This window comes from Nerophis ophidion, linkage group LG01 (genome assembly GCF_033978795.1).
Source record: "Nerophis ophidion isolate RoL-2023_Sa linkage group LG01, RoL_Noph_v1.0, whole genome shotgun sequence".
NCBI classification, from domain to species: domain Eukaryota; kingdom Metazoa; phylum Chordata; class Actinopteri; order Syngnathiformes; family Syngnathidae; genus Nerophis; species Nerophis ophidion.
The window spans coordinates 25,014,659-25,037,488 of NC_084611.1; the positions used below are offsets into that span (position 1 = coordinate 25,014,659).

At 41.3% G+C, this 22,830-nt stretch overlaps 1 protein-coding gene across 6 annotated transcripts in view; it reads left to right on the forward strand.

The window, feature by feature from the left end:
• Window positions 1-659: 659 nt before the first annotated feature.
• The window catches only part of sema6a (sema domain, transmembrane domain (TM), and cytoplasmic domain, (semaphorin) 6A), a 328,543-nt gene continuing 306,372 nt past the window's right edge, over window positions 660-22,830 (forward strand). For 5 of the 6 annotated variants that reach the window (XM_061899535.1, XM_061899550.1, XM_061899560.1 and 2 more), the window contains exon 1: window positions 660-1,013. The gene's annotated coding sequence lies outside the window, so the exon portion shown is untranslated. Of the gene's footprint in view, window positions 1,023-22,830 lie in introns of all 6 variants that reach the window. The other variant, XM_061899543.1, reaches the window with a different exon arrangement.

Consider the following 22,830-nt stretch of genomic DNA (forward strand, 5'->3'; position numbering starts at 1 on the left):
AAAATTGTCGTTTTCTCGGTCCGAATAGCTCTTTTTGTTGGAGGCTCCCATTAAAAACAATGTGAGGATGTGAGGAGCCATCAACGGGTGACGTCATCGTCTGCGACTTCCGGTAAAAGCAGGGCTTTTCTGTTAGCGACCAAAAGTTGCGAACTTTATCGTCGATGTTCTCCACTAAATCCTTTCAGCAAAAATATGGCAATATCTTGAAATGATCAAGTATGACACATAGAATTGACCTGCTATCCCTGTTTAAATAAGAACATCTCAGGTCAGTAGGCCTTTATATGTACCCCAAGATTTTTTGTTCAAATAAAACCAATAATGGCGTTTTTTGTGGTCCCCGTTTTTTTTAGAAAAGTATGGAAAAGTACTGAAAAGTAACGAAATACATTTTGGTACCCAGTACCAAAATATTGTTATTGGCACAACACCAATACTTACTAATTAGGGGCCGTTTTTAAACACACCTTAGCTTCGTCCTCCCAAGAGTACAAACTATTATTAGCAGCGTGGCTTTCTCCCTGCCAGTGAGACGCCGCCGCGTAAAAATAGAAGCGCACTTGTCCATAACTGGCACTCATTGACACAATAGCCCGCCGTTCTGCGGCCCTGGCTCCTCCCACCGCATGTGTGTGCGCGCGCGTGCGCGTGCGCATGTGACAGCTGGGCTCCTCCAGTCTCTGCTAAGAAGCTTCATCCCCAAATAGGATGACCGTCGGCGGCTGCGCGCACCTCCGGGACTCCTGTTTCTTATGTGGGACTTTTATTTAATTTTTTTTTTCATTTTTTTCCTCTACAGCAGTCTAGTCTGTGTTTGTTCTATCGCCTAGTGTGGATTTCGTCATGGATATTACGATTTAAGCGCGACATGTAAAGGCAAAAAAAAAAAAAACGAGGAAAAAGTAGCGCTCGTATTGTTGTGAACTGCGTAAACAATCACGTTTTGTGGATTACTAAGTAAACAAGAGCCGCCTCGTTTACTGGAAGATTTGCCCATTCATGAGCTGAAGGTAAGACTTGTGAGTTTTTTTCTTCCAACTTTACTAAACGCTTTGTGTCGTTTTTTCTTCCTTCTTCTGCCTTTTAGTAAAGACTGGAGAATTTGATTGTGCGTCAAGTGCACCCGGCTCACTTTTCTACTTGACTTTGTTTCTAAAGACAATTTAAAAATCATGGTGGCTTTGTTGTGTTTTTTTTAAACGTACAACCCATGTGCGTATAATCCCCCTCATGAAGAAGTGTCATTCTCCTATTGTGACCAGAACTTGAGCCTCAGTACAAAAACAACATGATGTTTTATATTATATAGAATGCCAGAATGCCTTTTATTTTAATTGTCAGTATACACAGGTGCAATTAATTTAAAAACAACTCCAGCATCAGTGTGACAGTCCACAAATATGCACAAAATAGGAAGGAAAGAACAGAAAAAATAGTGCAAAAGAAGGTAAAAGGTGCACAGTCCAGTCCTGAGAATGAAAATTCTGAATGTGCTGTTTAAATATTATACTATATACATACATATATACATAAGCATTCAGACTGTGTGTGGAAAGTAAAACAATTGCACACAGAGAGCTGCTAAACTATAAAATCAGTGCCTGTGCATTTTTAATATAAAATACCTATTAATCATATAACTGTTATTCCATTGGCAGGACAGAAAACAAGAGGATGGGTTTAAAACCCCTGTATTGCATTCTTCATTATTGGTAATGTGTAGTATGAATATGCACAGTAGATATTTTTTATTGAGTTAGTGTTGCTGCAAGGCAGATGGGGTGTGTTCAGGGACCTGCAAGTGCATCATGCATTGGAACCATTAGTGGTCACTATTGCGCTAGTAGTCCACAATATCTAAGGTTGCGATTTTTGCACCAAGGAGAGCGTATATGCACTTTAAAAAAAGTTGTATTGTAAAATGTTCCTTTATTCTTGGATTTTTCTTCTTCTAGAAAGCATTAAGAAGAGGTGGCCTTGGATGGCATCATCCAGACACACTCTTAATGGTTTTCTTCACTCTTTAGCAGGCTATTAACTGGACCTCTATTTAGATCTGAATACACTTATTTTGTATTAAAACATGTTGAATATATATATATATATATATATTATTTCATAGTTTAGCAGCTCTCTGTGTGCGATTTTTACTTTCCACCCACAGTCTGAATGCGTCTGTATATATGTTTATAAAATCATATTCAAACAACACTTCAGAACATTTCTTCTCAGGACTGTACTGTGGACCTTATCCCTTTTTGCACTATTTTTCTTTTCTTTCTTTCCTATGCTTTGGATATTTGTAGACTGTCGCACTGATACTGGAGTTACTTTTAATCTCATTGTACCTATGTTTAGTGACAATAAAAGGCATTCAATTCTATTATACTCTTGTCTATTTTTATTATTATTTTTGACTCTCATTCAGATCAAATTGATTTGTATTGTCTTGCGAACAGACACTCCCAGTGTTTTTTTTTTTCTCTCTCCTAATAAAGTCTAGACTAGGATTATGATAAACATGGGAAATAAATACTCACATTTGTGTTTTGATGCTCATTCAGATCTCTATTAAGGAACTGCGAGATTTTGTATTGTATTATGTAATATTGCCCGCAAGACACTCAAATGTACCTGGAGGCATGTTATTTTAAGGGCTATCTGAGACGCTCCGAAACAAACAATAGGCTGACATGTTTTGATATGAATACAGTAAGACTGACCATGGTGTTGTATTTGGACTCCTTTGATCCTCCGTAACAAGAGTAATGGGGATGGCATTGTGTGTGACTGATGTGAATTGGTTACAGTGTGCATGTGTGCAAGGGAGAGAGTTGGTATTTAAACGTACCACTTGAGGAAAGATGCTGTCTGAATACCATGCCTTTTGAATAATTGATAAACAGCTTTGCTCCTTTTCAAATGAATTGGCTTCCTTTTTTTTAAACAATGAGGCCAGTCTGTCATTACCCATTCACCAAAGAGTCAATCCCATGTATGTGTGTTTATGCATATTTCACAAAAGACTTGTTTTATTAATACGCATCCTCAGCGTGTTGGAGCTTGGTAGGATTATTTTTGTTATGATCAGAGAGCCTCAAGGTGCACCAGTCCCTATGGGCTGGTAACAGGCGCTGTCAGTCTAGGCTTTGGGCTACAATTGCCTTTCAGGTAAATTTGACTTCTTTAACTGGGAAATATCGGTTGACCAGTTAGGACGTCTTTAATGTTGTGTTGGCAATATCATAGCTACAGTTGGGGAGGGCGTGGCGTGGTTGGGAGATTGGCCGTGCCAGCAACCTGAGGGTTCCTGGTTTGATCCCCAGCTTCTACCAACCTAGTCACATCCAATGTGTCCTTGAGCAAGACACTTCCCCCTTGAAGGCGTTTTAGATGGGTCATGGTTAGCACTTTGCATGGTAGCTCCCACCATCAGTGTGTGAATGGGTGAATGTGGAAATGGTGTCAAAGCAATTTGAGTACCTTGAAGGTAGAAATGCGCTATACAAATATAATCCATGTACCATTTACAGTTTAACCTTGCATACAGCAATAATAACTCCAGAAAGCAAAGGACAGGGGACTCCAATCTCCCTCCACTATTATTGTTATTTTTTTATTCCAAAGAACCTACAGCAGAGATTTGATTGTGGTCTCTTTATTTTGTCAGTTACAGCAGCACTCAGTTATTTTAAAAGCCTACTGAAATTAGATTTTCTTATTTAAACGGGGATAGCAGGTCCATTTCTATGTGTCATACTTGATCATTTCACGATATTGCCATATTTTTGCTGAAAGGATTTAGTAGAGAACATCGACGATAAAGTTCGCAACTTTTGCTTGCTAACAGAAAAGCCCTGCCTTTACCGGAAGTTGCAGACGATGATGTCACATGTTGAAGGCTCCTCACATCTTCACATTGTTTTTAATGGGAACCTCCAACAAAAAGAGCTATTTGGACCGAGAAAACGACAATTTCCCCATTAATTTGAGCGAGGATGAAAGATACGTGTTTGAGGATATTGATAGCGACGGACTAGAAAAAACAAACAAAAAACAAGTAAAAAAAAAAAAATGCGATTGCATTGGGACGGATTCAGATGTTTTTAGACACATTTACTAGGATAATTCTGGGAAATCCCTTATCTTTCTATTGTGTTGCTAGTGTTTTAGTGAGTTTAACAGTACCTGATAGTCGGAGATGTGTGTCCACGGGTGTCTTGACGGGCAGTGTCTCAGGGAAGTCGACGGCAGCTTTATGGGCGGCGCAAGCTCAGCTGATCTCCGGTAAGAAGCGACTTTTTATCACAATTTTCTCACCGAAACCTGCTGGTTGACATTCGGTCGGGATCCATACTCTGTTATCCATTGTGAAGTTTCAACTCCGTGATTTTTAAACAAGGAATCACCGTGTTTTTGTCTGGCTAAAGGCTTAAGCTTCCCAACTCCATCTTTCTACTTTGACTTCTCCAATATTATTTGAACAAATTGCAAAGGATTCAGAAACACAGATCTCCAAAATACTGTGTAATTATGCGGTTAAAGCAGACGACTTCTAGCTGTGTGTGTGTGCAGCGCTCATATTCCTAACAGTCCGTGACGTCAAGCGTACACGTCATCATTACGCGACGTTTCCAAGAAGAAACTCCCGGGAAATTTGAAATTGCAATTTAGTAAACTAAAAAAGCCGTGTTGGCATGTGTTGCAATGTTAATATTTCATCATTGATATATAAACTATCAGACTGCGTGGTGGGTAGTAGTGGGTTTCAGTAGGCCTTTAAGACCTTCTGAAAAAACCTTGTCAAAGATTATCTCTGTGACAAAACTGTACTGTTTTTACAAATTAGTTGCGGAAATTTGAGTCTCTAATACGTTTTTTTCAACTGAAATCGCGGGCCATCAGTTGAATAGACCAGTTGATGAAAAGGAGAGGACCTAAAATTGAACCTTGAGGAACACTACTGCTAAAGAAGTTAAACAAATGACTACTGATTGCGTCTGAAGAAAATAAGCTACAGCAACTACTTCGTTACATAAAAGACATTACGGAATGTTTTTTCCAAGGACTTAAAAAAGGTGCCATGTTTGACAGCAAGGTATTTTTCAAAGGTGGTATACTACCGATTTCAATTGATTAATATCGTGATACTTTATTAGTACCGGTATACCGTACAACAGTGGTCCCCAACCTTTTTTGCACCATGGACCAGTTTAATGTAGGCATTATTTTTAAGGACCTGCTATGCACTATCCATAAATACAGCAAAAATAAGGGCATGAAAAATGCAACTTACTATGATGCTGAGTTAGTTTCTTTGCAAATAGAAATTATCCTTTGGCTACAATGTGTCACAATTATATTTTATATGTTCATTAATGTGCATTGTATCATGTCACAAAGTTATAATAAATATAAAAAATGGCAACTTCCTATGAAGAGTTTTATCGTACATCTAAAAACAAGCTTATTGGTCTGTCTAGTGCAGTGCTTCTCAAATATTTTCAGTTATGCCCCCCTAGGAAGAAGAAAGTAGTTTGCGCTCTCCTCTCACTGCATTCGCCACCATGACTATAATTTGTGTATTTTGTCGATAAATTTGTTATGACAATACCTCTGCATAACATTGTAAGCTTATCAAAAATAAAAGAAAAAACACACCAGTCTTTCCTCATCCCCCTCCGCGGTTACAGTGAAGCAAAGTGCGACATACGCTCATCATATTCTGGTACAGCAAAAAAAAGCATGGTCCCCTGATATTGCACCATGCTCCCCAAGGGGGGCCCGCCCCACTGTTTGAGTAAGACTGGTCTAGTGGGACAGATTTAAAGTTAAGTCAGAGAAAATGCAGTCGTTTATAAATGTATTTAATGTTTCTCTGCGGCCTGGTAGCAAATGCGATACGGACCGTTACTGGTCCCCGGACCGGTGGTTGGGGTCCCCTGCCGTACAACGCTAATATACATATACATCTATATACATCCTCTGAATACAACCTACATATACCAGTAAAAAACAAACCACTTCCATCCATCACATCCATTTTCTACCGCTTATTTCCTTTGGGGTCGCGGGGGGCGCTGGTGCTTATCTCAGCTACAATCAGGCGAAAGGCGGGGTACACCCCGGACAAGTCGCAACCTCATCGCAGGGCCAACACTGGTAGACAGACAACATTCACACTCACATTCACACACTAGGGCCAATTTAGTGTTGCCAATCAACCTATCCCCAGTTGCATGCCTTCGGAAGTGGGAGGAAGCCGGAGTACCCGGAGGGAACCCACGCAGTCACGGGAAGGACATGCAAACTCCACACAGAAAGATCCCGAGCTCGGGATTGAACACTGACTACTCAGGACCTTTGTATTGTGAGGCAGACGCACTAATCCCTCTGCCACCGTGAAGCCAAGCCACTTCCTCCAACTACAATTTTCAGCCATTTTTTACACTCTGCCTTCCTAAATTGCTGCATCATTTACGGCGGAAGCAGCAGTGAATGAAAAACCTGCTATTATAGCAGGACTGCAGATTAGGGATAATCACCGGAAAGAGTGTGTTTTCTTGCTGTCATATTGAAAGATGCTTTTAGTCTGTTTTTCAGATTTCCGCAGCAGTCACCTGTGATTCAAAGGAGATGTTATAACAGGCGACCTGTTAGGCTCGTCTTTTTTCTAAATGTGATTTCTAAGCGTATTTTCCCTACAAAGCTCCATTCTCTGTACAAGAGATGAGTGTAGGGAATACATACAGAGGCTTTATTCACTGCATGACTCATTGACATTGTAATCAGTTGCTAATCTCTTGCTGTGAAATGTTATCCATGTCGTGTACACATGCAGGACTTTCCAAGTTACACTATATTGCCAAAAGTATTTGGCCAAAGGCCTTTACTCACATATGAACTTGAAGTGCCATCCCATGGAATTGTCCAAAATGTTTTGGTATCCTGGAGCATTCAAAGTTCCTTTCACTGGAACTAAGGGGCCAAGCCCAACTCCTGAAAAACCAACACCACACCATAATTCCTCCTCCATCAAATTTCACACTTGGCACAATGCAGTCCGAAATGTACCGTTCTCCTGGCCACCTGCAAACTCAGACTGGTCCATCAGATTGCCAGATGGAAAAGCGTGACTCATCAGTCCAGACAAGGCGTCTCCACTGCCCTAGAGTCCAGTGGTAACGTGCTTTACACCACTTTGCATTGGACTAGGTGATGTATGGCTTAGATTCTGCTGTTCGGCCATGGAATCCCATTCCATGAAGCTCTCTGCGCACCGTACATGGTCTAATTGGAAGGTCACATGAAGTTTGGAGCTCTGTAGCAACTGACTGTGCTGAAATTCTTTGCACTATGCGCTTCAGCTCACGCTGACCCCTTTCTGTCAGTTTACGTGGCCTACCACTTGGTGGCTGACTTGCTGTTGTTCCCAACTCTTCACTTGTCTTATAATAAAATTGACTTTGGAATATTTAGGAGCGAGGAAATTTCACGACTGGATTTGTTGCACAGGTATCATCGTATGACAGTTCCACGCTGGAAATCACTGAGAGCGGCTCATTCTTTCACAAATGTTTGTAGAAACAGTCTCCATGCCTAAGTGCTTGATTTTTTACACCGGGCCAAGTTATTAGGACACCGGATTCTCGTCATTTTGATGGGTGGCCAAATACTTTTGGCAATATAGAGTACATGTTGTTTCTCATAAATATGACAAGTCCATGTATAAAAACAATAACAGTAGACGTCTTTGTCACATTAGCATAAGTGATTGAGCCTGTTGCCAGAAGTGCCAAGAAGCATGAAGGTCTGAGCCAAAAGAGTTATCGTTCTGAAATAACGGACTACAAGTTAATAACCGAATTGGCAGGGTGACCTGGTGGTGTTTTCGCCCACAGGCCTTGGCAGGCCTTTTGTTGTTGTTCGGAACAAACAAAGTGGAATGCCAGTCCGATTTAGTAGCAGAAATGTTCTGCGCAGGCCCAACTTAGAATTAAATAAAAGCATCGACATCATGAAGCATTTACAATCAGCTTAAAACATCATGGAATTGTTGTACTTTAATACTGCGCCATAACATAACATGTGGGAATGCTTTTGACTTTGGTTGACTGTCATTAGTCTAATGGAATGGAGGGGAAGGAATGCATTAGCAGAGATAATCCAGAATGCAGTAGCAGTAGCAAAAGCAGGAGGGCTTTGTGTGACCACTTGATAGCAGATATGAATGATCGAGTGGCCTTGGAAGGCGACACATGTTGTTTAAAGTAGATGACATAGTTTGTTTGTTGACATGGTAGTTGTTTTTCTTTTTTTTTTCTCCAAAATATCCATCAATCCATCCATCTTCTTCCGCTTATCCGAGGTAGGGTCGCGGGGGCAGCAGCCTAAGCAGGGAAGCCCCGACTTTCCTCTCCCCAGCCACTTCGTCCAGATCCTGAGGCGTTCCCAGGCCTGCCTGGCCCCGTGGTCTCCTACCGTTTGGACGTGCCCTAAACACCTCCCTAGGGAGGCGTTCGGGTGGCATCCTGACTAGATGCCCGAACCACCTCATTTGGCTCATCTCAATGTGGAAGAGCAGCGGCTTTACTTTGAGCTCCTCCCGGATGGCAGAGCTTCTCACCCTATCTCTAAGGGAGAGCCCCGCCACCTGGCGGAGGAAACTCATTTTGGCCGCTTGTACCCGTGATCTTGTCCTTTCAGTCATAACCTAAAGCTCATGACCATAGGTGAGGATGGGAACGTAGATCGACCGGTATAATGAGAGCTTTGCCTTCCGGCTCAGCTCCTTCTTCACCACAACGGATCGATACAGCGTCCGCATTACTGAAGACGCCGCACCGATCCGCCTGTCAATCTCACGATCCACTCTTCCCTCACTTGTGAACAAGACTATTAGGTACTTGAACTCTTCCACTTGGGGCAGGGTCTCCTCCCCAACCCGGAGATGGCACTCCACCCTTATCTGGCGAGAACCATGGACTCTGACTTGGAGGTGCTGAATTTTTTTTATTTATTTTTGCAGACAGTACAGCACAGTGAGTCATGGCAACAAGTTGAGGTATCTGCACATTTTACAATATGTAACATAGTAAACCCAAACCTTACAGTACCAACCCACTCGACTCCCTGGGTACTGTCCCCAAGTGCCTATAACAGATATAGACACACTTGAATATATACAAACATAGATTCAATCTAACAAAATATATTAAAGATAACTAAATGAATAGATAAGGTACAATAAATAAATAAATAATACATAGGATATACAATAAAATATAAAGTAAAAGTAAATAAACACAAGGAATAGGGGTCGGGGGAATGGGGAGCTTCAGCGGTCATCTCTGTCTAATTTGCGTTATTCGAATCGCTTGGGGTGATGTCAAGCTTGTCCATAATAAGGTCTCCAGTTTTATGGAAAGATGACACAGATCCTTTCTGCGAGAGGTAGTTTTTCTTCTTGTCAGTTGAACCCTCAGGCGGTCTAGGTATGGTTTAAAACTCTTTGTCATAGTATTTTTTTTGTACAAAGACAATTCGCGGTCATTCCATGTCAAGCAATCACCTGACATCATTGTGTCCCCTCTGCAGTCTATTCCAATGCAACGTACCATACCACTGAGACCCATCCCTCAAAAAACGGACGCTGAATGTGTAAAAAATCTGGTCATTTTGTTGTTGGCAGACAATCAAGCCGCCCTCTGACCGTAGTGGAACGCCTTATGGTCCACTATTATGTAAATCTGACTTTAATGATGCTCCAACTAGGGAAGGGGCACTGGTGCCAACGTAAGCGGTAGTAAAGGAGAAGCTGTCTGCGCTTCAGTTCAGTACTAACTGAATGCAGCCAACTGCAAAAATGGCTTGGTGGTGATATTGAGCAAGTAACGTCTTAGGCCCCTTCGACACTATGGTTATCCAAGCTATGTCCAACCTAGCCTCCTCCTTCTCCACATACACACAATGCCACCGTTTACACATGATTGACCCCGTTACACCGGCACATGCACTGTTTTTTTAGTTACCGATTTAGTACTAGTATCGGTTAAAATGTAAACGATACCCATCTCTTGTTCTAACTGTAATATGTATCCCTAGAGTTTTTTAAATATATATTTTTACTTGTTTGTTACACTTTCCATCCGATTGTAGCTGAGATAGGCGCCAGCGCCCCCCGCGACCCCAGAAGGGAATAAGCGGTAGTAAATGGATGGATGGATGTACACTTTTGAGAGCAGAGACGCTGAAGTGGTAACGTTTGAAGTGTGAACATAAACAAAACCCTAATGGACATGATACTGCTGACCTATGACCTGCCTCGAGCAAAGCGAGCCCATCCCGTTTACATGTCCACCACCTCACAGAGGACAGCTTTTAGTTGTTTTATTTAAAGAAGGCTTTGCTACAGATTTTAAAGACAAGCCTGGAGCTCTGTCAACTGTCTTGTCAATCAGCCACAAATGTGGGATCTATTCGTTCAATACTTGTCTTTTCTTCAGAGAAAAGGCTAACCTAGCTTTATGTTGTTGTTAAAATGTTAGTGTACTGTTAGCATTGTAGCTCACATAGCTATGCTAGTTAAAGTTAATATAAAAGTACCACAGATAGTCACACACACTATAGGTGTGTTGAAATTAACCTCTGCATTTGAACCATCCCCCTGTTCCAACCCCCTTGGGAGGTGAGGGGAGCAGTGAGCAGCAGTAACAGCGCTCGGGAATCCTTTTGGTGATTTAACCCCCCAATTCCAACCCTTGATGCTGAGTGCCAAGCAGGGATGTAATGGGACCCATTTTTATAGTCTTTGGTATGACTCGGCTGGGGTTTGAACTCATGACCTACCGATCTCAGGGCGGACACTCTAACGTTACTAACATCAGTGTCATTCCCATTCCTGATCCCACACATTGTTAGAAAATACTACGTTGTATAAAAGCCAATGTAAAAACTGCTTCATGAAGCCACACACAATTCCGTGGTCAAACACAGCTCCCTAGCATTAGTGCTACAGACACAGAAAACGGTTCCCAGTTAGGCTTTTTTAAAGTGTTTCTGACTATTTAAATTCCATCATCAAAGCTATTCTTTGTATTTTGGTGTTCAAGAGTGAAGAACAGACTGGTCAACAAGGTTATGTACGGCTCCTCTGTGATCTGGCACAGGAAAGGTTTTAATTGAAAACAAACCTTTCAGGAAATCAAATGGTCAGCAGGGTGTGGCTGAGTCTCTATACTGCAGGACTCGACCAGCACAAAGCACCTAAATGGCAACAGGAGGTCTCCTGGCCTATTGTGCGCGTTCTTGTTTCTGTGCATACATGTTTGCACGGTGTTGCTGGAGTGTATCCGTACCTCCTCCCCAGGCTCTCGCGATTGGCACTGCATCTCTCATCTATTAATCATAGAGAGCGCTTGCCTCCCTCTCTCTCTTGTTCAGTTGCCATAGTTTCAGGACCTGTGACAGTGTTTGGGGCCCCGGCTGCCTCCAGAGAGGAAGAGGAATTCAAGGAAAGAGGTGTGACCGTGGAGGAAAGGAGGAAATGATAAGTGAGGGGAAGGCAGAACAATTGGAACAGAGCAAGAGGAGGGATGAGGGGAAGCGTTTCAACACCCCGAGCGAGTCCTGGCGCCGTGCATGAGTGTGCTTCAGGAACCAAAATGGATTCCATTTTTATCTCAGCGGTGAACCCTCAGTCGCTTCTTCTCTTCTCCGTGTGCATCTTTTCATGCTCTCCCTCGCAAATGTGCTTCACACAACACACTCATGCACACACACACACTTACACAAGCACCCCCCCGCTGCGGCGGCTTTGCTCTTTGCTTCCGAAAGAGAGCGGAATATTTTTACAGTCAGCTCTAGCAATGGCGTAGTTGTGCTGGTGCTCCGCTGGTGTGTCAGATGCTGCTTATTTCTCCATGTTTACAAGGAGAGCGATAGACGAGGATGGGCCTCTGCCTCCTGTTTCATGCTCAGCTGCATGCTTTGATAGTAAATCATGCCAAAATCTAGTTCTACTCAATGATGTATGAGAAGGGAGGATATTTACAATGCAGGCAGTACCTGTTTACATTGTACTATATTGCCCATTTGTTGGGCCGACCCGTTGGTCTGTCCACTGGTCTGATGGCCGGTGGGTTGGTCCGTCTCTCAGTCAGTTAGTTTTTTAGTCTGTCAGTCAATCGGTTCAGTCACGTGGTTGGTCCACCCATTAGTCTGTTGGTCAGATATTCCATTGGTCTGTAAATCAGTAAATTGGTCCTTGAGTCGGTGTGCGTATTTATTTGTCTGTTGGTCAGTCATCTGTGAATCAGTCTACCAATTGGTGAATCCAATTTTCCATCGGTCTGTTGATCCTGTCCATTGGCCTCTCAGTCAGTCCATCCATCCATCCATCCATGCAGTCTCTAATAGATATTTGTCTGTCCACTGGCCAGTCGTTTTTTTGGGTTGATGCGTCCGTACTTCTGTCCATTGGTCTGTTAGTCAATGGGTCGGTCGGTCAATCCTTTGCCTTTGACCACATGTACATGTGTTCTTTAGCCAGTCTGTCTGTGTGTCCATTTGTTTGTCTGTCCCTTGGCCTTTTTTATAGTTGTTCTCTCTGGCCATTGGTCTGTCGTTTGGTGGGTCAGTCTGTCCGTACGTTCATTGCTCGGTCCATCTATCTACGTGTCACCAGGTCAGTCTGTCTTTCTTTCCAAAGATCTTTTGTCTCATCTGTCCGTTGTTCTGTCTGTGAGTTGATTAATCTGTCCATCCATCTATTAATTAGTTAATCTTGGCAAACCATCCCAACCCACATCCATAAATTTTTCTTTCTCTTCCTCTATCTCTTGCAGCATCTTTTTATTTCTCTATGCCTCACTATATTTAGATTTATGGCCCTTTTTGTATTGAATGAACACTCAACAACACCACGCGATGCTACTTCCAGAGAGCCTGCTTCTGTTTTGGCTGTAGGCTCTTATTCCATCCCTTATGACCCTGATCATATCATGTGGGTGCTTTAGTGGCTAAACTTGCTCTAATGTGGCGGTTGCATTATCACCACGTCTCATCACATCGTGCCCGGCTTGTGAGCATCTCCTTTGGGAGCGTTGGTACTCTGAGCCAACTGGCAGCCACTCCAATGTGAGTCACACACTCATACACACACACACATGTATGCACATGCATATTTACACATTGAAGCCATCTTTGTCTTATTGCAAAGCTTGTCGTAAGCCTGGACAGACAGTGGGCTGAAACCCAAGAATACCTGATTGTCTGTGTAACTCTGTACCCACCTCTGTGTATGGACCTTCTGAGCACAAAGGAGGAAGTGACACGGTGAGTGGGCTCTTTGTGTGGATACCCCCGAGGTGCTCTTTTACCTTTTGAAGTAAAGGTGACATCACAGTGGTCACATTCCCAGGTGCAGGAGAGGAATTAATCCTGGAGGTGGGCGTGTTTAACAGCGCATCTGTGGACACAGGCATGCATGCATGAGTGTGTGCTTCAAAGCAGTAGAAAGCTGGTGTGTAAGGTGATCTGTATGCTCAATGTAGAGATCTTACAGGCTCTAATCCTCGCTGGATGTGGACCATACTGCTGCAGCTTCTGCTCCCCAAAGCCACACGACTGTCTTCCACATGTGGACCAAACATGGAAGGAGGAAAGCGTTCCCTCTTATTAGTCACGTGTCAATTCCCTCTACAGCCGTCGTCATGGCGCTTGCCGATCCTGTGGTACAAACACTCAAAAGTCGCCCTTGAACTGGGCGGGGACCTATTGTCAGGTTGCAAGCTAGCCGAGGGGTCAATAGTAACAAGCATCGTTCAGCTCATCTAACATCCTAATGATGATGACAGATTGGCTGGGGATTGGCCTTCAGCTGATAATAATCATTCCCAGGTGGAGAGTAAAAATCTAGGGAAAAATTATATTTAATATATTTGAGTGAAATATATTCTTATTTTATTGTATTTTATTGTAATCTATTACACATTGTTATTATCTGTTACTTTAATATAATGGAATGCAATGTTTCAAAAATATATAGTTTTATATTATTTATATTTTGTTGTATATTATTTTAAAATATTATTGTTTATTTTTTGAATGTATTTATATATGAATTATGTAATTCAATTCATTTTGTTATATTTAATTGCATTTAAACAAATCCCATTTAAATGGCCAGTTTATCACAGTATATGTTTCTATGATTTACTTGGCATTTTAAATTGGAATTTGTATTTATTTATTTTTTTAATATGAAAATACTATTTTAAAATTACTATGATGACAATACTGTGATGAGCTGGCGACTTGTCCAGGGTGTACGACACCTTTTGCCCAAATGCAACTGAGATAGGCTCCAGCACCCCCCGCAATCCCAAAAGGGACAAGCGGTAGAAAAGGGATGTGTGGATAATTTAATTTAATTTAATTTAATCTGATTTACTTTAATTTAATTCACTTAAGTCACTGATGCAGACTGTTTTAATTTTGTAAAATGTATTTTAATTTTACTGAATTTATATTTTTTTTATTAGTTCTATAATCTGAATGGCATAGCTCAACAGACTTACAAGCTACTGCCACAGACAGTTTTTTTTGGGGTATATTTTAAAACGTAGTTTTAAATAATCAAATTCAATTTATTTGTAGTTGTTTTATTAGTAGTGATAGTACAATACAGTTTCTGTACAAGTCGGCGCTTGCAGCTCACAGTTAGTTTATGGCCTTAGCCAAATTATTAAACATCACAAACCAGCACGTATACACTATATTGCCAAAAGTATTTGGCCACCCATTGAAATGATCAGAATCAGGTGTCCTAATCACCACAGGTGTATAAAATCAAGCACTTAGACATGGAGACTGTATCTACAAACATTTGTGAAAGAATGGGCCGCTCTCAGGAGCTCAGTGATTTCCAGCGTGAAATTGTCAGAGGATGCCACCTGTGCAACAAATCGAATCGTGAAATTTCTTCGCTCCAAAATATTCCAAAGTCAACTGTCGGCTTTATTACAAAAAATGGAAGAGTTTGGGTACAACAGCAACTCAGCCATGAAGTGGTTGGCATCGTAAACTGACAGGGAGGGGTCAGCGTCTGGTGTGGATGAACTCGACTGGCCTGCACAGAGTCCTGACCTGAACCCGATAGAACACCTTTGAGATGAATTAGAACGGAGACTGAGGGCCAGGCCTTCTCAACCACCATCAGTGTGTGACTTCACCAATGCGCTTTTGGGAGAATGGTCAAACATTCCTATAAACACACTCCGCAACCTTGTGGACAGCCTTTCCAGAAGAGTTGAAGCTGTATTAGCTGCAATGAGATGGAAGTTCATATGTGAGTCAAGGCAAGTGGCCAAATCCTTTTGGCAATATAGTGTACAAATACAATTAAATTATTAATGTGTTAAATCCAAAATATAAAAACACACGTAGCTACAACCCACTTTCAGTGGGGTTTTCTTAACATTCAAAATAAGTAGAGATTTGGTTTGCATAATCAATTAATTTTCCTGCCATGGTTGACCTTGACTCATTAAATCTGCCGTAAACAGAATTTGTTGTTTTCCCAAAATAATTGGGGCAATTTTATGCTTATGTTAATGTGAACAAGTCAAGGGAAGGCTTTTTTTCTGTTAAATATCAGTGCTATTTATGCCAACTTTATGACTAACTTTGTTTGCAGTAAGCCCTTAAAAACAGCAGAGCGCCCTTGTCTCCTAGTAGATCTTTGAGTAGAGGTTTTGCGATTGGCCCTTAAAAACAGCAGGGCACTCCCGTCACGTAAATAATCTTCAACCTGCCTTACCTGCAGTAGGTCTAAAAACAGCAGACTTTTTCAGTATAATTGAGGATCTTTAACTAGTGTTAACATACGGCTTCTGTTTTATTTCAATACCATATGACTTTGTTTTTACCGTATCAGCAGTTAGGTGAGGTAAAAGGTCCAAATAAGTCAAATGTATTTCATTTCAATTTCACTTCCAGTACAATATGTGTAATGCCCAGGGGCTCCAAATACTACAGTAAGTATTTCACTGCTGTATAAAAAAAAGCTACAGTCACTGAAATGTGAAAGCTTACACAACTCCCGTTGAGTATATTCATAGTGCCACTTATATGGTAGCTGCAGTTTTTGGGAATTTTGAATCATTCACAATCCTTATGTGAGACAAGAACACGTATGCTTTTCCTTTTTTTGACGCATTTTAACTTGTAAATAAACGCTAGCAAGCGTCAGAAAAAAAAGTATTTAGTCAGCCACCGATTGTGCAAGTTCTCCCCCTTAAAATGATGACAGAGGTCTGTAATTTTCATCATAGCTACACTTCAACTGTGAGAGACAGAATGTGAAAAAAAATCCAGGAATTCACATTGTAGGAATTTTAAAGAATTTATTTGTAAACTATGGTGGGAAAAAAGTATTTGGTCAACCATTCAAAGCTCACACTGATGGAAGGAGGTTTTGGCTCAAAATCTCACGATACATGGCCCCATTTATTCTTTCCTTAACACGGATCAATCGTCCTGTCCCCTTAGCAGAAAAACAGCCCCGAAGCATGATGTTTCCACCCCCATGCTTCACAGTAGGTATGGTGTTCTTGGGATGCAACTCAGTATTCATCTTCCCTCCAAACACGACAAGTTGAGTTTATACCAAAATGGATACATGGATGATACAGCAGAAGATTGGGAGAATGGCATGTGGTCAGATGAAACCAAAATACAACTTTTTGGTTTAAACTCAACTTGTCGTGTTTGGAGGAAGAAGAATACTGAGTTGCATCCCAAGAACACTATACCTACTGTGAAGCATGGGAGTGGAAACATCATGCTTTGGGGCTGTTTTTCTGCTAAGGGGACAGGACGATTGATCCGTGTTAAGGTAAGAATGAATGGGGCCATGTATCGTGAGATTTTGAGCCAAAACCCCTTTCCATCAGCGAGAGCTTTGAATGGTTGACCAAATATTATTTTTCCACTATAGTTTACAAATAAATTCTTTAAAATTCCTACAATGTGAATTCCTGGATTTTTTCCCACATTCTGTCTCTCACAGTTGAAGTGTACCTATGATGAAAATTACAGACCTCTGTCATCATTTTAAGTGGGAGAACTTGCACAATCGGTGGCTAACTAAATACTTTTTTGCCCCACTGTACATGCTGTATATTACACATTGGAATGGATACAATAAAAATAACAATGTTTTTGTGCCACATAAGGATTGTGAATGATAGGCAAAACTCCCCCAAAAAGTGCAGTACCTTTTTAAATCAAATATTGACTACACATGTTCCCCTGACTGAAACCTTATTATAAAAAAAAAAAAAATCCCTGTCGGTCACAGTGGCTAGTAGACTACAAGTGATTCCCGGGAGGATCCTCCTATTTCACAATCCAATCAGCCAGAACTCAGAACAATATTACCTCTGTGAGTGCGTGTGTGTGTGTACATTTATTACATAGTTAATGAACAAATTGCAGCCATGTGGCACGGTCTGGTGGTGTAGCTGGTGGAAACACGCTCAGAGTTACTCAACCCCCCCCCCCCACCCCCCACTCCATCACCCATCCTGTCACCACAGTGCCCACACACACACACACACACACACACACACACACACACACACACACACACACACACAATCACACACTGGACCAACCACAAGGACCCCAGTGTTCCTGGCCTGTCTGTCCATCAGCTCATGCGGAGCGCCGGGCTGGGAGTACTTATCATCACTCTGCTGAGTGGAGGCCTCACAAAGGCTTACTCTCTCTCACACACACACATACACACACACACACACACACACACACACGTATATGCACGCACACACACATATGCACGAGCACTCAGCTGCTGATCTGCTCGGTGGCTGCAATGTCTGCTGTGACAGTCGGGAAATCCTGCTACAAAATACTTTTGTCTTGTTTGTTTAAATGTGCTTTGTAAAAGAAAGAAAAACACAACCTGACACCTTATTATGTTTAATGGAAGCTTTTATTCATCTCATTTTCACGCTGAGGATGTTCGACGCTCATTCATGGAGACTAGGGTTGTACAGTATAACGATCGGTATTAGTATAGTACCGCAATATATAATGATTCATATTCGATACTACACCGCCTCTGAAAAGTACCAAAATGTAAACAAACACCATTGATGGATGTACACCTAACATCCAGTGTAATGATACCAAGTACAATAGTGTATCTAGACCAGGGGTGCCCACACTTTTTCTGCAGGCGAGCTACTTTTCAATTGACCAACTCGAGGGGATCTACCTCATTTATATATATCATTTATATTTATTTATTTATGAAAGAGACATTTTTGTAAACAAGTTAAATGTGTTTAATGATAATACAAGCATGTGTAACACATATAGATGTCTTTCTTTCACGAAGACAAGAATATAAGTTGGTGTATTACCTGATTCTGATGACTTGCATTGATTGTATTGCGCTAACAAAATAAGAGTCTCGGAAAGCTGGCATGCTCAAGTGATGTGCACGCCAGCTTTCTGAGGGATCGCTTGTGCACGCCAGTTTTCCGAGACTCTGTATTTAGTTAGCGCAGGCAGCATGAAGCAGGGCTTTTATTGTGAAGATAGGAAATGTGCAGTCGGCCTTTAGAGTTTTGACGGAAGGTACGGCGCGAGAGTCTGTTGAAATAAAAAGTGTTTCTCGCCTTCCTCTCGGTCATTTTTAATAATAATGATCTTGCAGCAGCCAGCGTCATCTCACAAGACCCTCCGGTACCGTGAATGTCATTTAAGTGACGTCTTGGTGAAGATTGATGATCACTAATTTTTAGGTCTATTTTTTTCAAAAGCCTGGCTGGAGATCGACTGACACACCCCCCGCGGTCGACTGGTAGCTCGCGATCGACGTAATGGGCACCCCTGATCTAGACGATACTACTACGATTACGTCTATTTTTGGGCATTATAACGTCTTCTTTCTTTTAAAAAAAAAAGTACATTACGTTTATAAACTCAGGAAATATGTTCCTGGACACAAGGACTTTGAATATGACCAATGTATGATCCTTTAACTACTTGGTATCGGATTGAGACCTAACTTTGTGGTATCATCCAAAACTAATGTAAAGTATCAAACAACAGAATAAGTGATTATTACACTTTAACAGAAGTGTAGACAGAACATTAAATAGAAAGTAAGCAAATATTAACAGTAAATGAACAAGTAGATTAATAATTAATTTTCTACCCTTTGTCCTTAATAATTTTAATAAAATAATAGAATTATAAATGACACAATATGTTACTGCATATGTCAGCAGCTAAATTAAGAGCCTTTGTTGATTTACTTATTAATAAAAGACAAGTTTTTTTGATGTTCACTATTTTATTTAAGGACTAACTTGCAAAAATTAACATATGTTTAATGTACTGTAAGATTTTTTTGTTCAAATAAAGTCAATAATGCAATTTTTGTGGTCCCGAAAAGTACCGAAAAGTATCAAAATAATGGTGCCAAAATATTGGTATCGGGACAACACTAATGGAGACTTTATGCTGCATATCCAAATTATTATGATAATGTCAGAAATGAAGGTTTTAGCTGGGGACATTTACTTATAATATCAGAGTTGACGTCATGGCAAACCAGCCTAAGCATGGCCAAATAAGGTGTTTACTAATTACACATTTTTGTTGTCATTTTATTAGTGCTTTCAAACGTCTGAAAAATTTGAGAGATTACTTAGTTAGCTGTAATTAACTTATCAATTTAAAGTTAAAGTACCACTGAACTATAGTTAAAAAAAAAGTTAAATTTCCAACGATAGTCACACACACACACACACACACGCACACACTAGGTGTGGTGAAATTACCCTCTGCATTTGACCCATCCCCCTTGTTCCACCTCTGGAAGGTGAAAGGAGCAGTGAGCAGCAGAGGTGGCCACACTCTGGAATCATTTTGATGCTGAGTGCCAAGGGTCCCATTTTTATAGTCTTTGGTATGACACTGTAACCACAAGGCCACTGAGCAGGTTTAAATTAATTAATAATGTAATGTAGTCTTCACGGTGGCAGAGGGGTTAGTGCGTCTGCCTCACAATACGAAGTTCCTTCAGTCCTGGGTTCAAATCCTGGCTCAGGATCTTTCTGTGTGGAGTTTGCATGTTCTCCCCGTGAATGCGTGGGTTCCCTGCGGGTACTCCGGCTTCCTCCCACTTCCAAAGACATACACCTGGGGATAGGTTGATTGGCAACACTAAATGGGCCCTAGTGTGTGAATGTGAGTGTGAATGTTGTCTGTCTATCTGTGTTGGCCCTGCGATGAGGTGGCTACTTGTCCAGGGTGTAACCCGCCTTCCGCCCGATTGGTAGCTGAGATAGGCGCCAGCGCCCCCCGCGACCCCAAAAGCGAATAAGCGGTAGAAAATGGATGGGATGGATGGATGTAATGTTGTAACGGGTACATTAATCATAACATTCAATATTTATGTATTTTGATTATTTTAAGCATACGCCGTGCATTAATTTAATAAACGCATAACAACGTTTGTTTATTTTTTTCTTCATCACTGATTTCTTCTCACTGCAGACTTCATGGGAACTAAAAAACATAATAAAACATCACTTACGTACAAGGTCTGCTGTCATTAGAGTGCTGACTGCTTGGATGACTCACAATCCTCATGAAGGGAAGGGGTTGGACCTAGTCTTTTCATGTTGACATTTTCGGGTCCTAAATGGTGTAACAACTTGTCGGAATATACTCAGACTTCTTCCGTGCAAGTGAAATTCATGATTTATGATAAACTTCCAGGGAGTAAGGAAGCGAGGAAGCAGCAGACCATTCGATGATGTCAATATAGGCACACACGGTAGTGATCACGGCACCGCCATAAATAGTTTGTCTGCGTTAGCGCTTATAATAACAATATCACTAATACTTGGTTAATATTGAAGTCACTAAATGTAAATGTACTTCGGCTTCCTCACACCCTCAAAAGCATGCACCTGGGGATAGGTTGATTGGCAACACTAAATTAGCCCTTGTGTGTAAATGTGAGTGTGAATGTTGTCTGTCTATCTGTGTTGGCCCTGCGATGAGGTGGCGACTTCTCCAGGGTGTACACCGCCTTCTGCCCGTATGTAGCTGGGATAGGTTCCAGCACCCCCTGGCACCCCATAAGGGAGAAGCGGTAGAAAATGGATGGATGGATAATATTTACAATGCCGTAAAAGAAAAATCCGTCATCATGTCTTTCATAAAGATTGTGAACGATAGGCAAAATTCCAAAAAAAGTGCAGTTCCCCTATAAAACTAAGGACGTTTCTAGAAACAACATTTTCCATCTTGGCAAGTGGCAGATAGATTGCCACTTGTAACAGATCTGTCAATCAAAGTGCTGTATGTTAGAACTATCGTTAAAAAAGTTAAAAGTCCCAACGATAGTCAGACACACACTAGGTGTGGTGAAATTATCCTCTGCATTTGACCCATCCCCCTGTTAACCACTTGGGAGGTAAGGGGAGCAGTGAGCAGGAATGGTGGCCACACTCTGGAATAATTTTAGTGATTTAACCCTGAATTCCAACCCTTGATGCTGAGTGCCAAGCAGGGAGGTAATGGTTCCCATTTCTAAAGTCTTTGGTATGACTCGGTCGGGATTTGAACTCACAACCTTTGAGTCTCAGGGCGGACACTCTAACCGCTGAGCAGGTTTAGAACATCAAACATATCATTGTTCATCATTAAAATGATGATGAACTTACATTAATTAATCACTCTCAGTAGGCTACAGGCTATTTTTTCTTCTGGGAGGTCAAGTCAGCGTTGGCTGACAGCTTTTCAGAGGTTATGGAATGCTTGCTGGTGTTCTCCAGTTTAATTTGAGGAGGAGCTAATGCTATGACTTGCTAAACTGCTAACATTTTCGCCGGTAACAATAACTGTGGCTGCATTTGAGACTGTGTGAATAAGCTGCTTCAGTGTCAAACACATTCCTTATTGCAAAGAAGGCCTTTTTGAAAAACATTCATAGGACCAACAAACCATCGTCACATCTCTAGTCAGCAGTGGAGGCTCCGACATTCACCGCTCCTCCCTGTGCCCGCCCACCTACAATGGGACCATATCAACTACTGTACATCGAAACAAACCTAAACACAATGACAGCCAATCAATGTCCACTTTAGACAGTGACTGACCATTTTTTTCTACCCCCAAGAAGTCAAGCCCATGAAGAGGACAAGGCAGAAAGCACTCACATAGACAATAACATTAGGGATGAACTATTAGGTTGGCACAATTTATAAAAAATAAACCACTGAATATGACTGAAATTAGTTGAAGTACCAGAAGAATGAATAAACAAGTTGCCTCTTATGGAGAATGCACAGATGGTAAAAACGGAATACATCATACTCCCAACATTCCTGTGCCTCCAAGGTAAAGCTCAAGAGTTTACTTGCAGATACAAAAACAAATATTAGCTGCTTTAAACATGACTATGAATAAAGAAATAACTCTTAAAAATATATGCATTCTACACATTCTCTATTGAAGCAATTATCATGTCAAAACACTTATAAAGTTTGCGAATAATTAGATATGATCAAAATAGTATCAATCTCACTGACATTCCCAAACCATTTTGAAATATAATGAGGAAGCCAGTCACGTGATTGCCTGATGTAGCAGGAGTAACTACAGATCCCTTTCCCATCAACAACAATGCTAATAACCAAGCAGACTTTGTGAGAGCCAACAATGATTACTTTGGAAAAAAAATATGTATTTTTGAGCCCGAACACAAAGAGGATGAGA